The sequence below is a fragment of the Beta vulgaris genome, chromosome 3, assembly GCF_026745355.1.
Source record: "Beta vulgaris subsp. vulgaris cultivar EL10 chromosome 3, EL10.2, whole genome shotgun sequence".
NCBI lineage: Eukaryota > Viridiplantae > Streptophyta > Magnoliopsida > Caryophyllales > Amaranthaceae > Beta > Beta vulgaris.
This window is the reverse complement of record NC_079204.1, coordinates 29,298,958-29,316,659: the sequence shown is the minus strand read 5'-3', so window position 1 is coordinate 29,316,659 and position 17,702 is coordinate 29,298,958.

The window sequence follows — 17,702 nt, the reverse complement described above, 5'->3', positions numbered from 1 at the left end:
ACCTATGCCTACTGATGATTAAGTACCTCCAGTTCAGAATGATGCTGTGAATGACAATGAAGGTGAGGATAGCTCGAGAACTGAAGTTGAGTGCGGGATGATGCATAGAAACGCAAGGAGAAGGTTACTGATTCTCCTACTCCACCACTACCTTTCCCCCATAGGATGCAAAAATCAAAGGTCGATCAACAATTTGGTAAATTTATGTTTATGGTCAAAAATCTTGAGGTAACGGTTCCTTTCACTAATTTAATTTCTCAAGTACCTGTGTATGCCAAGTTTCTGAAGGATATGATCACTAAAAAGAAAGATTTTGGTGGGATAGATAGAGTTGCTTTAACTGAAGAATACAGTAATGTTCTGCACAATAAAATTCAACCAAAATTAAAAGACCCTGGTAGTTTTTCCACCCCTTGTCATGTGGGTGCTTTGTTTATAGATAAGACTTTGTGTGATCTAGGTGCTAGTGTATCTGTTATGCCTTTATCTATCTGTAATAAACTGAACTTGGGTGCTTTAAAGTGCACACAGATTAATCTGCAGATGGTTGATCGATCTGTGAAATATCCTTTACGTATTCTAGAGGATATACCTGTTAGAATTGGAAAATTTTATATACCTGTGGATTTTGTAGTACTTGATATGGAAGAAGATAGTCAAATTCCCATTAATTTGGGTAGAGCTTTTCTATATACTCCTGCTGCTGTTATTGATGTAAAATCTGGCTCTCTGACTGTGAGTGTTGGTGATGACACTGTTACTTTTAAGTTAACCAATGCTATTACGTCTCCTATGCTTGAGCACACATGTTGCAGGATTGACATACTCGATGAGATCTCTGGAGTTAGTTTTTCACAATTTCTGTCAGATGATTTATTGGAGACAAGTCTTGATCTGACTGATGACCTTGACATTGATACGGTAGCAGATTGTAAGGTAATGGAGACTATTTGCTCTACTTCCGAACCACGGGTAAAGAACTTAGAACTTAAACCTTTTCCTTCTTACCTCAAATATGCATTTCTTGATGACGCTAAGGAATGCCTTGTGATTGTCAGTACTAAACTCACAGATAGCCAGTTTTCACAACTTCTTACAGTGCTTCGCATGCACAAGAAGGCTATTGGGTATAGTATTGATCATCTAAAGGGCATTAGTCCTGATTTTTGCATGCATAGAATTAACTTGGAGGAAAATCACCGCCATTGCATACAACCCCAAAGACTTTTGTATACTAATATGCAAGAGGTTGTGAAAAAGGAAATTATGAAACTACTTGACGCGGGCATCATCTACCCCATCTCAGATTCTAAGTGGGTGAGCCCGGTTCAAGTTGTTCCTCAAAAGGGGGGACTACTGTTGTTAAGAATGATAGGGATGAACTAATTCCTACTCGTACTGTTATAGGTTGGTGAATGTGTATTGATTATCGCAGATTAAACACTGCCACTCTAAAAGATCATTTTCATCTCCCTTTTATTGATCATCTGTTAGAAAGATTAGCAAAACATAACTTTTTCTGTTATTTGGATGGATATTCAGGTTTCTTTCAGATTCCCATTCACCCAGCCGATCAGGAGAAGACGACGTTCACTTGCCCCTACGTTAGTTTTGCATATCGCCGAATGCAATTTGGTTTGTGCAACACCCCTGCCACATTTCAGAGGTGTATGATGGCCATTTTTTCTGATTTCATCGAGAATATCATGGAGGTATTTATGGATGATTTTAGTGTTTATTGTTCTGACTTTGATGTGTGTTTGCATAATCTCTCTAAAATTCTGAAACGTTATTCTGAGGTCGATTTGCGTCGGACCTGGGACCCCTATTTGCGTCGGAGTTGGGTCCGACGGCACAGGTGTCGACGCAGATGACCTATAATTGATCAGCGTAGTATGTGGAAACGACGCAGATCTTTTAGCTATTTGCGTCGTACGTTGTATATGGTGCGACGCAAATCAGTAATATGCGACCCACATATCCCAACATACGACGCATATGGGAGATATGCCCATCCAGCAGCCCATCCAACAGTAATTTGCGTCGCACCTGATGCCACATGCGACGCAAAATTACTGAAATTTGAATTTTTTTTTTAAATTTCAGCTGTTATTTTTGCAAAAATGCACAGTAAATCCCAAATAAGCCTGAAGTGATATGCAAAGAGGTTTTATGTATTTTGGACCAATGTACACAGATAGATCTTGTTCTTGCTAGAGATAAAAACGCACAAAACAAATAATTCCAGATCACAAATTCGGACATGATTCCAAAAGCAAATAAATCCCACCAATATGACTTAAAATAGCAATCGAATTTTTGCATTAATATGTAAATATTAGATACAAGCAAATTTATGCATTAATATGTTAACATTAGATACAAACATATGTAAAAAATATATACAATATATACAAAACAAATTACATTGTAAAAAAAATTAAAACTGAATCTAAAAAGGAACATTGCACCAGTTCGATGTATTCGAGGGAGACGACTTCGAGAAGAACCAATACCAAATCTGAAAATTAAAAAGTAAATCTATTTGGACTTCAATATTTATAGAGATAATCACAAAGAACGTGGGAGTTAAAATCGAGTTCATGTTAAGTCCATTAACCCATGATGTTCCTTCCCCTAAGGAACACTTTTCTCATCATGTCCCATGATCCCATGATCTCATTTTGAACGTGGATATATTTTAGCCACAACTCCTAAAGATTAGGAGTTTCTTGAGCTTTATCCGAAAATCAGTTTAAATACCAAAACAGTTTTATTATTAAAAATGAATTTTAATCTTTAAGAAAATATTATCTTTTTAAATAAACTTTTCCTAAAAACCGGATAATATTTTTCTTATCTATTTCGAAAAACAAAATCTTTTCTTTAAAAATATTTTTTTTTTTAAAAACTGATTTTCACTTACTTAGTTTGCATCTTTGTTTCTTTGTTATCATCAAAACTAGGTTCAACAATTTCCCCCTTTTTGATGTTGACAACAAAGGTACAAACTAAGGCAATAACAAATAATATAATTGAATGAAGACGATAAAACAATAAAGAAGAAAATGAGATTATGTATAGTTTGCTCCTTAAATCCTTTCCCCCTTTGTCATCCTCAAAAAGAATAGACTCTACGTGTATGGATGTATTGGATTAACACCTTAAGACCATATGCAAGCACCATTGGAGGTTAAGTTAGAATGTCAAAGAGTAAACTTGCTCAAACATCAATCACATAATACTAGCCATTCCAAGGAAGAAATTATGCATAAACATTCACAAACACAAACATAATAGCAAAAGTCATTGTTTATATAGCACTTGTTCCATAACAAAAACAAAGAAGTAAAAGAAAAGGATTAAACAAAAGTCTTGTTCCTTAAAAAGGAAACAGTTACTACAAACTAAGAAAGGGAAGGGGAATGGTGTTCCTCTACAATCTCTTCTTCAACCACATCCTCAAGCTTCTTCATTACCTCCCCATGATTTTTTCCAACTCATTCCTTCAACTCCTCCAAAGCTAGGGCCATAGTGTCCATCTTCTTTTGTTGCGCAATCACCGTATCACTTAGAATCTTCATAAGACTTAGCATGTTGTCAGTTTTAGCATCCAAAGTCCAGTGTAGGTGATTATAGTTTATCATATGTTGTGCAGGAAGACAAACATCATTAACCCAGCTACAGTCATCCGGAGCAACTTGTTCCTTACCCTTGGAACCAGAGGCAGAAGGGGGATTTTGTGGAGGAACTGGAGGAGGTTGAGTGGAAGGCTCATTACATCCAGGAGTGGAAGCAGAGGGAGAAGGGTTGTAAATGGGAGGAAGAAATGGTGGTGTTGGTGGAAGAGTTGTGGAGGTGGAAGCAAAAGGGTTAGGTCCTGATTTCATTCCTTAATCTGCTCAAAACTGAGGAATAGAGAGATGAGGGAGAAATGGAGGTTAGTTTTGTGAAAGGAACAGAAAGTTTGGTGATGTTGGTGGAGTGGGTTTTGAGAGTGAGGTTCCTGTTCCTCTGCATCAGAAAGGACTAAAGGGAGTCCTTGTTAGAAGGAACAGAAACTAGAGCAATTTTCAAACGATTGCTCTCTCACTCTCTTAGGAACAGGAGGGTAGGCTTTTTGGCTATGTGTTTGCGCCTCTTTGTTTCGTTCCTCCGCTAGAACTTGTTCCTCAAATAACATCATCATCTTGTTCCTCATGTCACCTTAGACATTTCCTTTGCTGAGGAACTAGGAGCTATTCTCCCTTGAATGAGTACTCCTTCTTGGACAGAAAGATCAAGTCCATTAAGATGTCTCATTCAAGATGTTCCCTTGTTGACTCCTAAAGTAGGCCATCCAGTAGTCTCACTTCAAAGTGATGAAGGAGAGAGGTTATCAATGCTCCATACCAATACACAATGATTTTCAATACATGGGTAAGATGTTGGATAAAGAGAGAAGGAGAATTATTGAATGGTGTCAAACAAAACATGTAACACATTCTAAGAGACCCACTTCATTCCTCTTTTCAGTCGAGGAATGAGTGCTCTCCATACTAAGTTGAACAATATTTGTGAAGAGGAGAGAGTAGTTATGTTTATTTGTTTTGACCAGCAGTTCCTCCAAAATATTCTCAAATTTTGTCCTGAGGAAAATTCGGAAAAGAAACAGTTCCTTTCCGTTTAAATAAAATCGTTCCTTTGCAAGGAACTTCCCAAACTTTCCCAATGTGGCTTGATTAAACTTAATTTTCTTTCCTCTAACCTCAGTTGTGCAAGTCATCAACTTTGTAAAATTTGCACAAAATTCATCCATGCTAAAGGAACAATGCATTTTAAAGGCGAATTCAAACAAGAATTCCATGCCTGTTCCTTTAGAATGGAGTTAATTCTGAAATTCTACTTTATTTGCCCATTCTAAATCTACACAAAAACCCAAACATACCTAGATTCCTTCTTCACCCGTTTCTTGGAAGAGAAGAAACAGTTCCTTTGGAAGGAACAGCGTATTCTTCTTCTTCCCCCTGTGTTTGTTCCGGGGTTTCTTCTTCATCATCTCCCCAATTATCTTCTTCTACGCATGCTCCTTCTGGAGATTCTAATTGTTGTTCTTCATGGGGTTTCTTGAATTTGGTCGTTTCAAGGGTTTTGTAGTGGAGTGAGAATTTTCCATTTTTGAAGGTGTTGGATTTTTGATGTTGGAAAAGGAGAGTTTCTGAGTTTTTGCCATGATTTGAGAAGAGTTTGAGGTTTTTATGGAGTATAAGAGTGTGAGATTTTCGGCTATGGTGAAGATGAAAGTTGGAGGAACACGGTTTCTATAATGTAATTAAGAGGGATTTTGCATGTAAAGTGTTTTGACACGCGGGAAAAATAAAAGCAAATAAAAAAAAAAAGAAAAAGAAACGAAAAGAGATAAATAGAACAAGATTTAATTAAATCTATCCTTTTATTTTGGGATTTTTCGGATTTTTATGATTTTAATTTTTGAAAGAAAATAAATGCTAAGGAACTTGTGCTATAGGAACAACTAATGCTACATATCAATGTCCTTCATATCATGCATGTTTCTTACCTTAGGAACAGTAAGGGGAGTATTATGTGACATTTGTGAGTTGTTTAATTCTTTGAATTCATGTTTATGTTTTGTAACATTCCAATTTGCAATGGTCTTAGGCAATTAAACACAATTATTTTTAGCACACAAAGTCACTCAAATTGATTCAAACATGGGGGAATGACATAGGAACAATCACTTAATTTTTATTAACCCTAACTCAAGCCTTAATTTTTCATATCTATCTCTTTGCAAAGGCTTAGTTAGATATCAGCAATCTGATCTCAGTTTGACAAAACTCAAGTTTAATCAAACCTTTTTCAACATTTTCTCTTAAAAAGTGATGTCTGATATGTATATGTTTACTCTAGAATGATGCACTGGATCTTTAGAATACTATAGCACTTGTATTTCACAATAAATAGGAACAAATTCAAAGTTTATTCCATAGTCACTAAGTTGTTTTATCCAAAGCATTTGAGAGCAACATGCAGCAGCAGCTACATATTCTGCTTCAGCAGTGGATAAAGCAACTGTGTTTTGTTTCTTGGTACTCCAAGAAACTAAACTATGACAAAGGAATTGTGCCATACCTGAGGTGCTTTTCCTATTTACAAGATCTCCAGCATAATCTGCATCTGCATATCCTTTTAGTTCGAATGTATCACTTCTTGGATAGTAGAGTCCAAGATCATCTGTTCCTTTAAGATATCTAAGAATTCTCTTCACAGCAGTAGGTGAGACTCCTTTGGATTTGCTTGAAATCTAGCACACAAACCAACACTGAAAGCTATGTCTGGACGACTAGCAGTTAGATACAAAAGTGAACCAATCATTCCTCTATATTTTGTTTGATCAACACTTGTTCCTATGGAGTCTTCATCTAATCTAGTTGAAGTTCCCATAGGAGTGTGATTTATCTTTGAATTTTCGAGGCCATATTTCTTTAATAGTTCCTTTATGTATTTTTGTTGGTGAACAATTATTCCTTTTCAGTTTGTTTGATTTGTAGTCCAAGAAAGAAATTTAACTCACCCATCATACTCATTTCAAATTCATTCTCATGAGACTTGAGAATTCTTTGCACAATGTTTCATTAGTAGCTCCGAATATGATGTCATCAACATATATTTGAACAAGCAAAATTCAGTTCCTTTAGATTTTAGGAACAAGGTTTTATCAACCTTTCCTCTTTTAAAATTGTTTTCTAAAAGGAACTTTGATAATCTCTCATACCATGATCTAGGTGCTTGTTTTAACCCATAAAGAGCTTTATCAAGCTTGTAGACATGATTTGGGAGATTATTATTTTCAAACCGGGGGTTGTTCAACATATACATCTTCTTTAGATAGCCATTTAAAAATGCACACTTAACATCCATTTGATATATTTAAATCCCATGTAAGCAGCAAATGCAATTAAAATTCTAATGGCTTCTAATCTAGCTACAGGAGCAAAGGTTTCTTCATAATCTATTCCTTCTTGTTTGTTATAACCTTTTACTACAAGTCTAGCTTTGTTTCTTACAATGGTTCCATATTCATCTAGTTTGTTTCTAAACACCCATTTTAAGCCAATTACTTTTTGTTGTTTAGATGAGGGAACTAGATGCCATACCTTGTTTCTTTCAAACTCATTTAATTCAGCTTGCATTGCAGTAATCCAATCAGAGTCAGTTAAGGCTTCTTCATGATTTCTTGGTTCCATCATTGATAGGAACGCATGAAATGCACAAAAGTTCCTTAACTGAGATCTAGTTTGCGTACCTTTGGATATGTCGCTGATTATGAGTTCCATGGATGTGACTTTTGTATCTCCAAGGTTTTGGTTGAAACTCTCTTATAGGAACATGTTGTTCCTCATGAGTTCCTTGAGTAGATGAGGAACTCTGTCAGTTGTTCCTCTGTTAGCCTCGGTGGACTCAGTTCCTTCATTTGAGGAACAGGACATCTTCTCCTCCTTGAGGAACAGGCATCATTGTTTATTATTTCAATTCCTCGTTCCTTTCCTCTTTCACTTCTTCTTCTTCTTGTGAATCTGCTTTTCTTGTACTTGTTGCTAACCCTATCTCATAGTCATCAACCTGTATGCTTGGATTTATTTGTCAGATTCATCAAAGATTACATGAATGCTTTCTTCAACACACATAGTTCTTTTGTTATATACTCTATAAGCTTTACTATGTGAGGAGTATCCTAAAAATTTGCTTCATCACTCCTTGCATCAAATTTTCCAAGATTATCTTTTCCATTATTATGCACATAACATTTGCACCAAATGTTCTAAAATAGAGTATTTGGTTTCTTTCCAAAATAAAGTTCATAAGGAGTTTTATTAATGATAGGTCTCATCATGGCACGATTAATTATGTGACAAGCAGTATTAACAGCTTCAGCCCAAAAGTTCCTTGGAAGTTCACTAGCAATTAACATGGTTCTAGACATTTCCTCCAAAGTTCTATTTTTCCTTTCTACAGGGGCAGAAAAATTATGATCTAGGCCATTATCTCTGCTTAAGTCATCAAATTTATAATTTTCGAATTTCTTGCCATGATCTGATCTAATGTGCATTATTTTATGACCACTTAAGTTTTGAACTCTTTTAGCAAAGACAAGGAACTCATCATAAGTTTCATCTTTACTAGAGAAAAATAACCCACCTAGAGTAGTCATCTACAATCACAAGTACATACCTCTTTCCACTTCTGCTTTGAATTCTCATGGGTCCACATAAGTCCATATGAATTAATTCTAATGGTTTAGTGGTACTTACAATCGTTTTAGATTTGAAAGAGGATCTTACTTGCTTACCTCGTGCACATGCATCACAAACTTGATCAATATGAAATTTTATGGATGGTAATCCTAAAACAAGATCTTTTGATCTAAGTTTCTCAAGTAATGAAAAGCTAGCATGTCCTAGACGCTTGTGCCAAGAAGTGAATCATCTTCAATAACACTAAGACAAGTTAAATTGATTTGAGGAACAAGGTCTAGATCCGCAATGTATGTGTTCCCTTTCCTTGTTCTTCCAAGATAACCTTCTTAGTTTTAATGTTGATGATCAAGCATTTTTCTTTATCAAATTTTACAGTATTTCCTTGTCACAGAATTGAGAAATGCTTAATAGTTATGTTTTAGACCTTCAACTAAAAATACATTTTCAATGGAGTGTATGGTGACTTACCACCTTACCCATGCAACTATGTTACCTTTCTTATTATCACCAAATGTTACACTTCCACCTTCATAGGTTGTGAGTGAGAGAAACTTTCTTTGTCTCCTGTCATGTGCTTGGAACAACCACTATCGAGATACCATGTGTTGTTCCCCTCACTCCAACCTGCAAAAATCAACTAGTTTGTTGTAGGAACCCCATCTTTCGTGGGTTCCTGTTCTTGACTAGGATTTGTTTTGACAACCCATTTTTTCTTACTTATTGTCACTTTTTCCCAATCATCTCAGATTTTATTGACATTGATTTATGTAATGACCTACCTTGCCACAATACATACAAACTTATCACTAGGTAGATCAACATATTTCTTTGTCTTGTTCCTTTTCTTGTAGTTTTCAAAACCAAGACCTTCCTTCCTTTGGTCTGTGGTTTCTCAATCCACTTAGGAACTTTCATGATTTTGCCTCTGTTCCTTGCGACAACCAGTTCCTTTTTAAGATTACAGATCTGTTCCTTTAAAAATTTTTCTCTTTATTCAATTTTTCAATCTCAGATCTGTATCCTTTCAAAGGGGTTGATCTTATATCAAAGGAACTCAGAACAGGGACAAATCCTTCAAGTGTGAAATCTCTAAATTAATTAGATAATTTTCATTTTTCAAACTTTCATAATATTCTTTGATTTTTAATTTTTATCAAATAATCAAAGAATCTTTTCAACATCTGTTCTCATTTTCTTAAGCCATTCTATGTGTTCCTTGAACCTTTAAGGCTTGTTCCGTTTGTTACGTTTTTCACGTTCATCTCTACATTCAAGAATTGCATCATAAAGAAGATCATATATTTCAGCCTAGTTTTACATCTAGTCTGACTCAAGACCATGTTGACTTACCTCAATTTTTCTTCATCTTCTTTTTCGTCAATGTTTGCCATGAGGCAAAGGTTTGCTGTTTCTTCAGTTGGTTGTTCCTCTTCTTCTTCCGTCTCTGAATCTCCCCAAGCAGCTATCATAGCTTTGCGCACATTTGCCTTAGAGAAAGGTGCTTTTGATTCTTTGTTCCTTTCAGCAAAGCGTTCCTTGTTCCTTTCTTTGGTTTTGTCATTTTCCCAAAGAGGACATTCCTTGATGAAGTGATCTGTACTACCACATTTATGACAAGCAGCTTTGTTAGAAAATTTCTTAGTTTTACCTTTGAAGTTTCCATTCTTCATGTTCCCGTACATCTTTCGAAATTTTCGAACCATGAGGGCTGCTTCTTCTTCTTCTGAATCCGAATCATCTTCATCATCTGCTTTGAGAGCAATTGATTTTGATTTGGAGCTTTCACCATATTCAGTATCAAGGTGAAGCTCATGAGTCATAAGTGACCCTGCCAGCTGTTCTAAGTTGAACTTAGTGAAGTCTTTTGTTTCTTGAAGAGCAGTGACTTTGCCATCCATCTGTCCTTAGGAAGACTCCTAAGAACCTTTCGAACCTGTTCCTCAGATGAAATAAACTTTCCAAGAGAAGCCAACTCATTAATAATGTTAGTAAAACGAGTAAACATGTCTCGGATGCTTTCTTTGATTTCATGCAGAACAGTTCATATTGATTCATAAGTAAATCAATTTTCGATCTTTTAACTTCATTAGTTCCTTCGTGGGTTACTTCTAGTAAATCCCATATTTGCTTTGCGGATTTGCATCCCATGATCCTATTATGTTCATGGGTCCAAGTCCACAATGCAACAGTTTAATAGCCATGGCATTTACTTCCATTTTTTCAAAATCAGATTTGTCATAATCAGAGAGGGGTTTAGAGTTACCTCATTTTTGTCATTTGTAGTTGTGACTTCGAAATCACCAACTTCAATGACTCTCCATACCTGATAATTTTCAGCTTTGATGAATATCTCCATGCGGTTCTTCCAATAGTTGTAGTACTTCCCATTGAACATAGGAGGCCTTTGAGTGGAATAACCTTCTTCAAGTTTCTCGGTGGTATTCATTGTTCCTTGGATCTTTTTCTCAATAGGGTTTCCTATCTTACGTGAGTTCTAGCTCTGATACCAATTGTTATTTCCCTAGGAACACTACAAGAGGGGGGGTGAATTGTAGGTGTAGAAATAAACGTAACTTTTTGCGGAAATTAAAACTTAAACGAATAAACAAGCTAAGAGAACACAAGGGATTTTTACGAGGAAAAACTTCTTGGGCCCAACAAGAAGAAACAACCTCGACCACTAGGGATTTTAAACTCAACCTTTCACTAATTAGGCCAAACAACTTTGTTACAACCTAATTCTAACTCGAGCCACACCTTGAGTTCCTAAACTCAAGTTCCAGCCACTGTTCCCTTAACACAGTTCCTCTCAACTTCACTCGAAGTTTTCTCACTCATACAAGCTTACTCAAAGCCTTCTCTCTTACAGAACTTCACTCAAAGTTCCCTTACCCCAAAAACCAAAATACAATTGATCGAAATAAGCTTAGTGGAATTAGAGTAAGAAGCAAAGAACAAATGGCTATTATGAGAGAATGAAGGCACTGACACTTAATTAGTTAAACTCACTTAATTACTTAGTCAACAACTTTGGAACTTATTAGACTTCAATATTTATATGTAATACAAAGAACGTGGGAGTTAAAATCGAGTTACATGTTAAGTCCATTAACCCATGATGTTCCTTCCCCTAAGGAACACGTTTCTCATCATGTCCCATGATCCCATGATCTCATTGAACGTGGATATTTCTACACAACTCCTAAAATTAGGAGTTCCTTGAGCTTTATCCGAAAATCAGTTTTATAAAAACATTTTATTTAAAACTGAATTTTAATCTTTAAGAAAATATATCTTTTAAATAAACTTTCTAAAAACCGGATAATATTTTCTATTCTATTTCCAAAAATAAAATCTTTTCTTAAAAAGATTTTCTTTTAAAACTGATTTTCATTTAAAAGTAAACTAATTTCCTATAATTTAGGCATGACTTACTCAATTCATATTTTAACCGTTATACTACTGCACGCCTAAGTCTAGTTCCTTTATAAACAGTTCCTTTAACAATTCGTTTAGTGCCACTTAGTTTGTTCCTTAAAAGGAACAAACTCTATTCTCAAATAAACTGCCAATGTTCCTTACCATCTTACTTTGTTCCTTTACATTGGAACTAGAAATAAAACGCCTAGCTTTATTCTTCTTGATCCAATGCTTGCTCCAGTATCAATTATAGAAACTTCTTTACTTAGCCTTTGAAATCCTCTCTTGACTTCTTCCTTGACTTCGTATTCTCCAGTTCCTTTCATTGATACCTTAAAAATCATACACTTAAATAACTCATTAGTTCACTACTTAGTTTGCATCTTTGTTTCTTTGCCATCATCAAAACAAGGGTTCAACACTCCTTATGTGTGACGCAAATTACGTTATTGCGTCGTTTTGCCTTTCATGCGACGCAAATGGGGTGACGCAAATCGTCATTTGCCGGGGCAATCAATTCCTAAAGAAACTGCTAATGCTGTCACTTTTCGAAGCGGTACACAATATGATGCCCCACCTATGCCTACTGATGATTAAGTACCTCCAGTTCAGAATGATGCTGTGGATGACAATGAAGGTGAGGATAGCTCCAGAACTGAAGTTGAGCGCGGGATGACGCTAGAAAGCAAGGAGAAGGTTACTGATTCTCCTACTCCACCACTACCTTTCCCCCATAGGATGCAAAAATCAAAGGTCGATCAACAACTTGGTAAATTTATGTCTATGGTCAAAAATCTTGAGGTAACGTTCCTTTCACTGATTTAATTTCTCAAGTACCTGTGTATGCCAAGTTTTGAAAGATATGATCACTAAAAAGAAAGATTTTGGGGATAGATAGAGTTGCTTTAACTGAAGAATGCAGTGTGTTCTGCAAAATAAAATTCCACCAAAATTAAAAGACCTGGTAGTTTTTCCATCCCTTGTCATGTGGGTGCTTTGTTATAGATAAAGCTTTGTGTGATCTAGGTGCTAGTGTATCTGTTATGCCTTTATCTATCTGTAATAAACTGAACTTGGGTGCTTTAAAGTGCACACAGATTACTTTGCAGATGGTGATCGATCTGTGAAATATCCTTTGGGTATTCTAGAGGATGTACCTGTTAGAGTTGGAAAATTCTATATTCCTGTGGATTTTGTAGTACTTGATATGGAAGAAGATAGTCAAATTCCCATTATTTTGGGTAGACCTTTTCTATGTACTGCTGGTGCTGTTATTGATGTAAAATCTGGCTCTCTGACTTTGAGTGTTGGTGATGATACTACTTTTTAAGTTAACCAATGCTATTAAGTCTCCTATGCTTGAGCACACATGTTGCAGGATTGACATACTCGATGAGATCTCTGGAGTTAGTTTTTCACAATTTCTGTCAGATGAATTATTGGAGACAAGTCTTGATCTGACTGATGACCTTGACATTGATACGGTAGCAGATTGTAAGGTAATGGAGACTATTTGCTCTACTTCCGAACCACAGGTAAAGAAGTTAGAACTTAAACCTTTACCTTCTTACCTCAAATATGCATTTCTTGATGACGCTAAGAATGCCTTGATTGTCAGTACTAAACTCACAGATAGCCAGCTTTCACAACTTCTTACAGTGCTTTGCATGCACAAGAAGGCTATTGGGTATAGTATTGATCATCTAAAGGGCATTAGTCCTGATTTTTGCATGCATAGAATTAACTTGGAGGAAAATCACCGCCATTGTATATGATATGAAAGAGAAGTCGTTATATAGAGTTCTAGTTCTGTTAGGATTCTATGTAAATTAGGAGTTTTATTTTAATTAAGTATTTAAGTGATAAAGGAATCCTATTATACTTAGGAGTCTAATTCCTTATCATTGAGTCTAAGTAGGAGTCTTATTTTACTAATTATATTAGGAATAGGCGTGTGATAAGTATAGGTTATTATTTGTTTTTATCCTTAAGATAAAGATAGATAAGTTTATTAGTTGTTATCTTTAAGATTTACTAGTCATAATAGGTTTAGGAAATCTTGTATTATATATATGGGATTTTCGGCCATAATAATAGAGATTGATGAGATTAGAGTTTTAATTTTCTTTGTGAAAATTTTCGGACTTCTTTGTGATTTCCAAACCTTGAATCAATTACTTTGTGTTTGAGATTTAAGATTGATTACTTAATTACTTTGTGTTTGAGAGTGAATCAAGACCCAATTCGTGATTACTTTGTGTTTGATCGAATTGTTCTATCCTTAATACTTAAAGAAAACCCTAAAGATCCAGGTCTTTCTTTCAAGATTCTTAGATTTCCATAAAACTCACTAAAGTACATTCACATTCTATATCAAAGTGGTATCAGAGCTGGTCGAAAAAATTCAAGAAAACTTGCAGTTTGTTCATCCAGATTCAAACAGTTTCCAGGTGCGTGTTTTGTTTTTTCGTTCTCCTAGTTGGAAACGAATTTTTGGGTTATTATTAAGCCTAAACTGGACTACTACATGTCTAGTTTACTGTCCTAAAATTTCGTGGAATTGAAGATTGTTTCGTATAGTTTCGGGACGGTTTTTGTTCATTGGTCTGTTTTCGATTGAATCTGGCACGGTTGTGATAAATTGGTAGTTGTGGTTGATATACTTGGAGTTTTTGAGTGAAATTTTGGTCGAGTGCTAAAACATATAGGACTAGACCTGAAAAATTTCATTGAATTTGGAGTTATATTCTTAATTTTCGATTTTAAGTTGCATGGGTATTCTGGACAGTTTTTGATGGACTATTTTGACACAAAATTATGGATGATTGGTATAGAAATATTAAAGCCATTAATAAACTTAGTCTTGAAGAGTCTATTGATATTTTAGTAGATCTCTTGACTTATTCTAAGCTAACAAAGACGGAAAGAGGCTTTATGAAAATGAATTGGCTATTCGAAGGCATGTCCAAGAACAACAAGAAAAAAGGAACTTGAGAGGCAACAAAAGGAAGAATATGCCTTTTCTTTGCACAATTGCTTGAAGAAGAGAAGGTATCTTTGGAGGATTCGGTTCCTATAGTTCCTTCTTCGGCTCAACTTACCTTACAGCTTGAATCTTTGAATTGTCCCACTCCCCAAGATCCATCCTTTGACATTCAAGAAGATTTACCAATTGCACCTTTGGTTTTTACCACCACTAAAGGTTTGATCGTTGCTGCCCCATGTACACCTATTGATACCCCAGGTACGCCCAAGGCGCCAAAGACGTGTTGGGTAACACCATATGCCACTATTCAAACGGATTTTTGTTGTCCTACGGTAAATATTGGTAATCCAAGTCACACAATCTCGTGTACTCTCCTATTGTTTGCCAGTCGTGATCTTGTTTTAATGGATCATGGATTTCGCGCATGGATGATTGCTTGGCTATGAAAAACTTGAGGACAAGTTTTTTTCAAGAAGGGGAGTTTGATATGAAAGAGAAGTCGTTATATAGAGTTCTAGTTCTGTTAGGATTCTATGTAAATTAGGAGTTTTATTTTAATTAAGTATTTAAGTGATAAAGGAATCCTATTATACTTAGGAGTCTAATTCCTTATCATTGAGTCTAAGTAGGAGTCTTATTTTACTAATTATATTAGGAATAGGCGTGTGATAAGTATAGGTTATTATTTGTCTTTATCCTTAAGATAAAGATAGATAAGTTTATTAGTTGTTATCTTTAAGATTTACTAGTCATAATAGGTTTAGGAAATCTTGTACTATATATATGGGTTTTCGGCCATAATAATAGAGATTGATGAGATTAGAGTTTTAATTTTCTTTGTGAAAATTTTCGGACTTCTTTGTGATTTCCAAACCTTGAATCAATTACTTTGTGTTTGAGATTTAAGATTGATTACTTAATTACTTTGTGTTTGAGAGTGAATCAAGACCCAATTCGTGAGTTACTTTGTGTTTGATCGAATTGTTCTATCCTTAATACTTAAAGAAAACCCTAAAGATCCAGTCTTTCTTTCAAGATTCTTAGATTTCCATAAAACTCAACTAAAGTACATTCACATTCGTATCAGTATACAACCCCAAAGACGTTTGTATCCTAATATGCAAGAGGTTGTGAAAAAGGAAATTATGAAACTACTTGACGCGGGCATCATCTACCCCATCTCATATTCTAAGTGGGTGAGCCCGGTTCAAGTTGTTCCTAAAAAGGGGGGATTACTATTGTTAAGAATGATAGGGATAAACTAATTCCTACTCGTAATGTTACAGGTTGGTGGATGTGTATTGATTATCGCAGATTAAACACTGCCAGTCTAAAAGATTATTTTCCTCTCCCTTTTATTGATCAGCTGTTAGAAAGATTAGCAAAACATAACTTTTTATGTTATTTGGATGGATATTCATGTTTCTTTCAGATTCCCATTCACCCGCCGATCAGGAGAAGACAACGTTCACTTGCCCCTACGGCACTTTTGCATATCTCCGAATGCCATTTGGTTTGTGCAACACCCCTGCCACATTTCACAGGTGTATGATGGCCATTTTTTCTGATTTCATCGAGAATATCATGGAGGTATTTATGGATGATTTTAGTGTTTATGGTTCTGACTTTGATGTGTGTTTGCATAATCTCTCTAAAATTCTGAAACGTTGTTCTGAGGTTAATCTGGTTCTAAATTGGGAAAAGTGCCACTTCATGGTGAATGACGGAGTGCTACTTAGACACCTCATATCTGAGCGTGGCATCCAGGTGGACATAGCAAAAATTGAGGTGATTGAGAAACTTCCTCCTCCTGTGAATGTCAAGGGAGTGAGGAGTTTTTTGGGTCATGCGGGTTTCTATCGCAGATTTATAAAAGACTTTTAAAAAATTGCGAAATCCCTTACTCAATTGTTGCTCAAGGATGCCACTTTTGATTTTATTGATGCGTGTGTGGAGTCTTTTGACAGGATTAAGGAAGCATTAATCACCGCGCCTATCATACAACCTCCAGACTGGAGTCTCCTTTTCGAGATCATGTGTGATGCTAGTGATTATGCAGTTGGTGTTGTGCATGATCAACGGAAAAAGAAAGTCCTACATGCCATCTACTATGCCAGCAAGAAATTAGATGAAGCCCAAGTCAACTATGCTACTATAGAGAAAGAGTTGTTGGCCATTGTTTATGCCCTTGACAAGTTTCGGACCTACCTCATAGGTTCGAAAGTGATTGTCCATACTGACCATGATGCGCTGAAGTATCTATTGGCCAAGAAGGAGGCCAAACCACGACTTATACAAGAAGTGCTCAGACGGCTTATTCCGACGATGTATAGCTGATTGGGAGATAGTTAAGGGAAGCCATGTTTATACCTTTTTGATTGTATATTTCTAGGGCTTAGAGAGGGAAGCCATGTTTATACCTTTTTTTTATTGTGGTTTGATGTTCTTTGATATTTGGATTGAATTAGAATAATTCCTGTTGATTTGTTATGCTTGTTTAATTCATGTAATTGCGCAATATCATGAGTTATGTTTAGCTAATAAGAATTAGAATCGAAAGATCGTATTCATTATGAGGCTTGTTACAATAGGTAGATTTGATTATGTTGAGCGACCGTACTGGCATATGTTAATCTAAGTGTTGTTAATGCTTGACCAATGATTAACGAAATAACCTATTTATTCGAACCTCAATCCCAGTATTGTTGAACTATATTATAGTGATTAAATTCGTATAAGCATGGTGGACCGATCGATTGATCTAGGCTTTTAATTATTTTCTAGTTTAGTTATTAATTCTTCAATCATTTCCTTTCTTGAAGTAGTTAGATAATTGAGCACAAATCTGTAAAGCTCCTTTCCCTATGGATCGACCCGTATTTGCCAGAATCTGCTAAACAGACACCGTGCACTTGCGGTATATTTTAAGACACATCAATCACATAACAAGTCCAAACATGTAATGAGGAAGTTTCACCTCATTCGAGAGATAGTTGACAGGAAAGATGTTAGGATTTGCAAACTTCATGCGAATGAGA